The 9,366-nt window shown below is 38.6% G+C and overlaps 1 pseudogene; it reads right to left on the bottom strand.

Moving 5' to 3' along the window:
* Positions 1-4,286: 4,286 nt before the first annotated feature.
* On the bottom strand, positions 4,287-6,127 carry LOC147459020 (uncharacterized; annotated as a pseudogene).
* Positions 6,128-9,366: the final 3,239 nt, after the last annotated feature.

Here is a 9,366-nt window from a genome sequence, read left to right as displayed (position 1 = left end):
CTTCCATGAGTCTCTGAACAGCAATCACCCTTCGGTCCTCTCAATATGAAAAACAACCCGAGGTATGCATCTGAGAAAGTCTTATGTATATTTCTTGCATAGGTCAAGGATAAATCTTGCCCAAGTGATCTCAGTATCATTTAGTACTAGAATGTTATGTCACAAAGAGAAAATTTAAAGCATCAAAATTTATTTAAGACCAGATATAGTTGGCGGTTTTTGTAAGTAGCGGTAAACATTTGAACCAGCTCATACCAAAGTTGTTACATTATCTCATAAGAGAACAGAGAATCATGAGGGTTCATCTGAACCGGAATCAAAGAAGAAGCACACCTTGACCAACAAGAAAGAATTATGAAAATGGTTGGAAAGTAAAGGGGAAATCAACATCTAAAGGAGTATTAGCTCAAAGGTCAACATAATTGTTGTTCAAGCCATCGAATAGTTTTGCACAGCATCATTCATAGGTTGTAGGTGATGCTATTGTATTTATGTGGTACATAACTTTGAGCTCAAAAACATGCTTATGTTCACTCTCAAAGTCAACGATGCAAAAGCGTAGAGCAATGGAGAGAATACACGAGAGAGAAAGAAAGAGAGTAAATGAACCAACCAACTAGGTAATGAATTAGTTAATATTACAATGGAAGCTATGTGCTACTTATATACTAGCTTGAGGGTCTTAAGTACCCCCCTCAACAAATTGCCCAACCCAAACTTTGACAAATAAGTAAAATAAAGACCTAAAGCCAAAATAAATACTGGAACAATCTAAAATAAAGACCTAAAGCCAAAATATATTCACTTGAGATGTTATAACTTTAACAATCTAAACACAATCGATCAACATCAAAGACCTATTTCTAAATTTCCCAAATAAAACATATTTGTAAGCACAACTTTATATACAATTTTTGTGTTAAAGTGAACTCATAGTAACCATAGTAACAAGAAACACCGTTTATTTCCTCAAGAAACGAATCAGCCATTTTCCATCGTTCCGGTTCAGGAGACATGTCATTTTTATCGTTTGGGAGTAAAAAATTTGATGGTGGTTTTTATTCTCAATAAAATATATTTTAGCTTGAAAATCGTTTTTTAAACCATGTGTCATTTTAGTGATGCATGCAAGTTGGAAAATGAACGTGTGTGTGTGCGCATGCGCGTAAATGCACATAAACATACCATATCATTAAGGGTAAAATCCGCAACTTGAGGTTTATCACTTAACCGTGCGCACATTTTTGGTGTAGAAAATGGAACCTTTATTAGTGCTTGTTATCTATACTATAATAAAAGGGGGAGGAATTCTGACCCCCTTGACAAGTGCCGAAAGCACGTTGATACAACCAGATTCGCTAGTGTGCCCTGCAAACCCAACGTTCAACGCACACTGAGAGGGAGAAAAGGACAACACGAAGAATGCACAAGAGGCGGCCGAAGGCCGCTGGCTATACTAGTGTAAGTAAAAAATAAAGGTCTTTCTACCCTAATGGTTCTATGATTATTACTTCGTTATCCATCAGTAGTCACATGATCATATACTCTATGCAATCCTCACCATGACTATCACATGAGGCCTTGAATGAAGACGGAGACGTGGGATCAATGGTGGGCAACTAGGGCACGTGATTCAAGATCGGCATGCATCGTCAAATGCTATCCAAGTTTACTTTTGTTGGCCGAGTTTACTTTTGCTTGTTTTTGTTTACCATATAGTGGTATGGATGCCATCAAAATCCATGCATCTATGTGGTTAGGGCGTCTACCTTCCAACGGGCATGTCATGGGTTCGATTCACCTCTCGGGCATTGATTTCAGCTTTTTTTTTTTTCATTCACCCACCTCGAGATCCCCATGCTCCACCCCCCATGGTTGTTTATCCCACTTCTCTGGCATCATTCAGAACTTGTGTGATTTAGTGTGGAGGTTATGCAATGGTCTTTGTGATTTTTCCTTGTTTAAAAAATAATTACTAACTAGTAACCATGTTGCATATATAAAGATGCACATTCTTCCAAAGGTTGAAGCACGATACCTTCTTGAATTGTGCATGCATTCGAAGTCAAAATATCAAACAAGCAAGGCTTCCCGCTTGCCCTATTGTTGTTTACCATTGGCTCTCATCCTCTGGTTGCCATTCTCCAAGCCAATGCTACGAGGGGGGAGATTTAAGGGCCAACCTTGCCAAACAATGACCAACGTCTAGCAAATCTATTTGCAGATGACTCCATTCTCTTCCCGAAAGCTTTCCTTCAGATAATTAATAGAGATTTTGGAAATGTTTGCCATAGCCTAGAGATCGAAGTGCAATATTGAAAAATCAAAACTAATCTCACTCTTAGAAAACGATTCATTCAATCCATCTTTGTGGATTGGAAAGACGGTCTCAAACGAAAAGATATTGTGTCATCTAGGAGCCCTGTTGGGAGTTGACGTAATGCATAAGCAAATATTCCAATGGGTTTCTGATCAGATAAGGAACAAGATGTAAAGGTGGGAGTATGTGTTGCTTCCCTTTTTAAGTAGGGTCAAAGTGATTAATTCGTTTATGCTTCCATATATAGCCTTCACTGTTCCGCTCCTCAGGTTAGCCAAATTCAATTGGAAAGACTTCTTAAAATGGGTGAAAATATTTCTATAAAGAAACAAAAGAAAAGACTCAAGGTCCTGGAGTAGACCAGTGGAGCAAGGTGGTATTGGTTAGAATCTTCAACCCTGCTATCCATACAGAGGCCCAATATGCTGTGACCTCAATCGCAAAGCAAGACCGAGCATGCGCTATTATGGAAAAAGACATGATTGACAAGGCAAAACTCTTCTTTCAAGTTGGCCAGTGAAAAGAACTATAGGTGCACAAGAAAACCCCTCAGTGGGCCATCTTGAAACTAGGTGGCACAACGAGAGAGCTGATAGGAAAGTGTACTAGGGCTATGGAGACTTTGGAGTTAGGAGAGCTAACAAGGTATTTTCAAAACTCCATTACTCACTACCCCTTGACAATTAAGAAGCATCTTATTAAACCTATTTTGGAGAGAATAATATAGGAAGGTCAATAACAAAGGACTTAGAAGACTCACCCATTTTTGGGAAAGCAACAGCAAGAGCTGGAAAGGAACAAACCAATTGGATGTCCATTTCTACCTTAATGGTACCAGAAGACTGTTGATTAATAGAGTTGTTGAAGGGCTTGAAAGCTTCTTGTTGCCAATATGCGAGTTGAAATTTGAGTGAAAAGCCCGGCGGTGGCCAAGAGCAGGCATTTTCTTAAATCGCAAACCAAAGATGTCTACCACACTCTTATGATTGATTCATTATCCCCCTTAACAAGCAATGGGGAAAGCAATGGTCAGAACCTAGATGGATGGTCATAGTGAATAACATTTGGTTTCCATAATGGCCACTTTCCAATGAAGATTTTTGTGTGGAAGGTACTATGGGGGGCCTTGCCAACAAGTGCAAAGATTCTAATGAGAGGTATTGGCTTAGATGGATGCTCAAGGTGCAAAATAGTAATTGAGGACCTCTCACACTTATTCGAGGAGTGCCTGACGATCTCCGGCCTAGCAGGAAAGATTTTCAAATGGATTCAAAAAACCCAAAAGATAGGTTTCTTTAAGAACGCTATGTTTTTAGGAGGAAAGGTGATGAAAGACCAAGCGCTTATAATATGTACACAGAGTGTAGATTCTGTTACTCCAAGAAGTATGGAAGGCAAGGAACCATCAAGCTTTTGAAAATTTTCTATCAATAGCTAGCTTCACAGAGCTTATCCAAAAAACAAAGAAGACCATTGCGATTGGGAGAACGAAGAACTTGGACAAGTGGAATAGGGCAGATAGCGCTGTTATGATTGCAAATTGCTAATAACAAAGGTACGAGATCATGGGTAGTGGTTCGTCTCTGTTGCCTTATAGCTACTTGATGTATCACATTGTCCCTCAAGGCTTGACACACAAGCTTGAAGTTGCTCTATACATTTCTTTTGGAGAGTTTAATACATCCACTCACAATTGTGAGTTATGCAAAAAAAAAAACATTTGGTCATTCTTAACATCCATTACAAATTGAGGCTCGCGTCTTCAACAAAAACATTTGCATATATTATTTACATAGTTGATAGATCTTTGATACAAGAAATTGTATATATATTTTACATCTTTTCTTTTTGAATTTGACTATATGTGTGTGCACGCAGAGAGAGAGAGAGAGAGAGAGAGAGAGAGAGAGAGAGATCATGTAACCTTATACACACTCATGTCTTGTAGATATACACCAAGAAATGACTAGAAACCCACACCCCCACTCCCTCCGCCTCCACCGCCATCTCCATAGCCCCCTCCAGCACCACCGCCACAACCCCCTCCACCGCCACCAGCTCCACATGACCTTGCGGGTCCACATCCCCATGCCCCAAACATTGAATTTCTTGGTGTATATAATGTAGAGGAGCATACAATGGGGGACATACCCCACCATCAATAAAATAAAGTCATGGATTTTCTTCTTGATATATCTCTTTCATCTTTTGTCTCTAAAACAACAGGAACCTACAAAAGGCAAACAACAAGAGAAGCTCTAAGTGCCAATAGCAATGTCAAGAGTACAAAAGAACAAGCAGAATAGTTTCTCACAAAAGAGCAACAAAGTGTGTGAATAAGCTTATGATCGTGGTGGTGGTAGTGATGAAGACCATACCCCACTCATTGGTTGTCCCTATTGATCGATTTGGAGGTTCCATTGCTCATTAAATGTGACTTTGACTCCTTCCATATCCATCATACACTTTGAAATAGTGCTCAATAGTAGAAGGACAAAAACAACACTTTCTTGAGGTGAGACCTATAGAGAGTAATTCCCACATTCATATTTGTGTGTGTGTGTGTGTGTGTGTGTGTGAGAGAGAGAGAGAGAGAGAGAGAGAGAGAGAGAGAGAGAGAGAGAGAGAGAGAGAGAGAGAGAGAGGGAGAGACCATATCTATGGCATGGTAAAGAAGAAACCAACAAAATTTTAGTACCTCCATAGCGCCGGTCCCCCAATTGAACAGAGTGGTTGCCTTCCCCATGGATGAATCAACAAGATTGTAAAAGAGTCACATTAAATCCTCCTTCCTCATCTTCATTAGCATCTTTCACTTCATAGTCTAGTTTCCATCCACACAGGAGACATACCTGGAGTGGAAAGGCCATTGATGTTGCTATTATGTGATCCATAAATGATGCCCATGAAGGATGCCTACTACTACACGTGACTTTGTGCAACCATTCATGACCCTTACCACAAAAAGCTCCTCTTTAAAACTTACTCAATCTAAATCTAGCCATTCAAGAGAAACCGACGAACACTTTTGCTCACAGAAACATGGTTATGGTCTCTAAATACTTCAGATTTCCATTTAGCTCTAGATGTGGTCGGAGGTTCCATTTTGAATCTATTATGGATTCCCTTACGATATGCTCGCTACTTTTTTCCAAGAAATTCCAGCACCTCATTAGTGATAAGGAATGTTTAACTTCTTGGTCCGTTACTACTTCATTTGTGACAACAACAATGATCACTACATGGTCACACTGGAAAAAAAGTCCGATATGCTCATAATCTCTTTGTACACAAGTCCATCATGCTACTATTAAGTACCTGGAGTAGTCCCTCTCTTGCAGTGTCTGCTTCAATACTCCCAACCACCTTGATGGATGTGGATGCACTTTCAATCTTCTGATGTACAGGTAAAGCCATCAAAATACCTGTGCACCAAAGTTGAGGATCATGTCGATGTGGGTGCACACATGTTTGAATTGAACAAACAATGCAATCGTTAAGATGATATAAACCTAGCATGAATAATGAAAAACTGTTTGTTGGCATGATCAAGAACAATTCGGGCATCCAGGCCTGTTGAATAAGTCACCCATGTCCATGCAGCCTTTATCATCTATTGGAATGGAGTTGATGATGCTGAACACTATGGCGCGGGTTGTGGAGTAGTCAAAGACACAAACACATACCCTTTGGCCCACTAACTGAGGGCATCAAAGAAAGCCATCCATTGTAGGAAAGGGTAGGTGTTCTCAATAGAGACTCCTAGGAAAGAGATGTGTATCCTAGTACCTCACTGTATGCATGCATGCATCTAGGGTTGTGTACATATGATAAATACATGCATTTGCATGTATGCAAGTATGCATAAGTAGACATGTACATCTATTTGTATTCAATACCTAATGAATTTTTTGTATTGGTAGTAATTACCCATACTACACAATGTTTTTTCTCTTTTTTCCATATCGTACTTATCATACCAATCCACCTTGATCAATTGAGCATAAAAATAGAATCAGATAGGCTTGCATGGTTTCTTCTGGAGCTATTGGAGTGAAGTTGGAGGGATTTCCAATAGCAACAACTTGAGAAGATGAGTAAACTAGAGTTGGTGGTTTACCTCTGTACATGGCACTTGAATGTTCATATACGCTACCATAACATTGCAGTCACCTTTTAGAAGCTTCAACTACTACTTCTATCTGTGTCAGTGTCATCATGTTAAATCTTCTGAGTCCACCTTTGGGTTCAGTTGATGAGCATGCCACACTAAGTCTATGTCATAATTAGGAACCAAAAGACTTTGTAGTCAGTCATCTTGGACAAATGCAAGAATGCCTTTTAATGCTGCTCTACCACACTCAAGAATCTCTCCTCCATCATGTGAGGCTTAAAAACTTGGTTAATCATATTAAGATCCTAGAGTTATCATGAGCTCGATGGAAGTACTTAACATACATACACTCAGGCATCCATGTGCACTCAAATGCACATGTGCATGCATGCATGTGGTTTTGTGCCTAGATGCATTTGTATCCACATACATACATACACATAGTGATACTTACTACAAGCATACATACATAGACATGCGTGCATGTGGTTTGTGAGGAAACTAGTTTTGCATTATCAAGTATATAAAAATCCCTTGAGATGTTCTCTCCAAGGCATTACATTAGTCTATAGGAATACAATGATGAAAAATTTGAAAGTGAAACCCCCCCTTGAGATATTCAATGATTACAAACCATATGGAAAAACTATTGGTGCTGCAGAGTTACAAAAGATGATGATACTGATAGCCATTTTTTGGCTTTCCATAATTGCCATAGTAAGCTACCTCACCCTATCAAATCACTCAAACATTTTGGTTATCCCTACCATTTCACTGTACATAGGCGTGTGTGAGTTAGGTGACTTTTCCCATATCTTCTTAAAAACCCTCAATTAGCTAGTCACTGGGCTAGTTGAGCCAAAAAAATAAAAAATATAATTATATTATGGCCCATTTGTGTGTAAATATTTCATTGTATATAGAGCCTAAATATAAGGATTTTTCATAATTATTTTGGTATTTATTTAAATATTTATACTTAGGCGTGTGTTATTTATGCTATGTACATTGACTCACCATTACCATATTTTTTCTTACCATTTTGCATACTCTTTATTCCATATAAAAATAATTTAATGCAAGCTTCTCTTATTTTTGGTGTAACTCCATCCCAACAAAAATCCAAAAAAACTAGTTCTATTTATGTGTATATTTTTTCACTATTGTGATTTTTTCCTTCCTACATCTATTCTCTATTACTCTCATAAATTAGACCACAAAAAATATTCATCTTTTTATGGTAGACTTATAATGAGAGAGATTTATTTTGACCCCTTTATATTTTTTCCACCTATATTATACATGTACATATTTTTTTAGACCCCTCAATATTTGATTTTCTTAGTTATATTATTCACTTATATCATGATCTCAACAATATCTTCAATTATAAACCTACCAAATAAGGTCAAGGGTATATGGAATGCATGCATGCACCATGGGGAGCTCACTCTTGGAGGTATTCAAAAGAATCATCCAAAGAAGGACCTCACAAGGACCTTGTGCAGTGGAAAACACAGTCGGTTTTGCTGAATTTTTAAAGATCACATGCTCCCCGAATTTGAAAAGGTGATACAAACAAAAGTTATAGCTCGTGAGCTGAACTTTTACCTCAAATGTTTTTATATTTTTTTGAGCTACGAGCTGTGAGCTATGATTTTATTGGTGGACCCCAATTTGCCCATGCTATGCAGCCACACTCCCTCTTCCACTTTATCATTTTCCTCTTTTATACACACTCCTCCCTCTCCTTCTCACTCCCAAACCTACAACTCCCATGTCCTAATTCACCCTCTTCACCATTGCCACTTCTCTCACACCTCCATGGCCTTCATCCTCCATTTCTACACCCTAGGTGTCCCCCTTTCTCTCTACATTATGTCCATATTACCATACTCTCTTCAGCTTTGTAAAGAACTTCAAAAAATTAGCAAAAGTCCAAGGTTAACCTCTGCAAATGAAGGCTTTATCATGAATTTTCCAAGGTGTGAAGATAACATAGCTTCATCGACAGGCGTTACTTCGCCATGCTGACCGCTTCTTCTACCAGTGCTGTAAAGAGGTGAATGTCAACTTCTCCAAATCTTCAACCTCTTTTTACAAGCTTATCCCTTCTCTAACTTTTCTCATCATATATCTCACCATTTGGTGAATGATTTTGTAAATATTTTTTAGTGATAATTACTAACTACTAACCACTAACCTTATTGTAAAATGCACCCTCTACTAGAGTAGGCCCTCCCAAATTATTCACTCAATCCCTCTCTCCTTTCATCCTCAATAATTCTCTTCCCTTGAGCCCACATTCATGTGACTCAAAGGACAAAAGAGACCCACCCTCATTAAAAAAAATAAAAATATGCATAATCTTTTATTCCTTCAAATAAACTTGATTAGGCCTAATCCAAATCGGGGCTTCTAAAACCTATAAATAGAGCCCTTCTCTCCCTTGTAAATCATCACATGATCACACTACACCACACCATTCTCAACACATAACACACCACTCTTCAAGCCTAGTTGTGTAGAATGTGTGCATCGTGAGTGCTCTATTCCATCATTACACATAGGTGCATGGAGAAGCTTGAAGTTAGTTATGCCATCTAGAGGAGTGGAGTGTATGCCATACTCTTCACCACACTTGTAGCCTACTCTTGTGCATAAATAAGATTTATAGTTTTGGGTGCAATTGTATGCTGCAACTACGACTCTTCTCTCCAAATTGACTTGATAAGTTGGCTCATTAGGTGGTTGAAGGTATATTGTCCTTGAAGTTTGTTGTGCCATTTCATGCTTGGTGGTTTGAGGGCTTGTTGAATTGTTTGCCTAAAAGGTCAATTGTAAGAGGGTGATCAGTGAGAGGGCTCCCGTGACCCTAAGACAATTTTTGTATTGGCAACAAGGTCAAGTTTTATGTTGTCTCTCTATTTCT

The sequence above is a fragment of the Adiantum capillus-veneris genome, chromosome 4 (genome assembly GCF_014529385.1).
Source record: "Adiantum capillus-veneris isolate H3 chromosome 4, ASM1452938v2, whole genome shotgun sequence".
Classification (NCBI taxonomy): domain Eukaryota; kingdom Viridiplantae; phylum Streptophyta; class Polypodiopsida; order Polypodiales; family Pteridaceae; genus Adiantum; species Adiantum capillus-veneris.
This window is presented reverse-complemented; position numbering and strand designations above follow the sequence as displayed.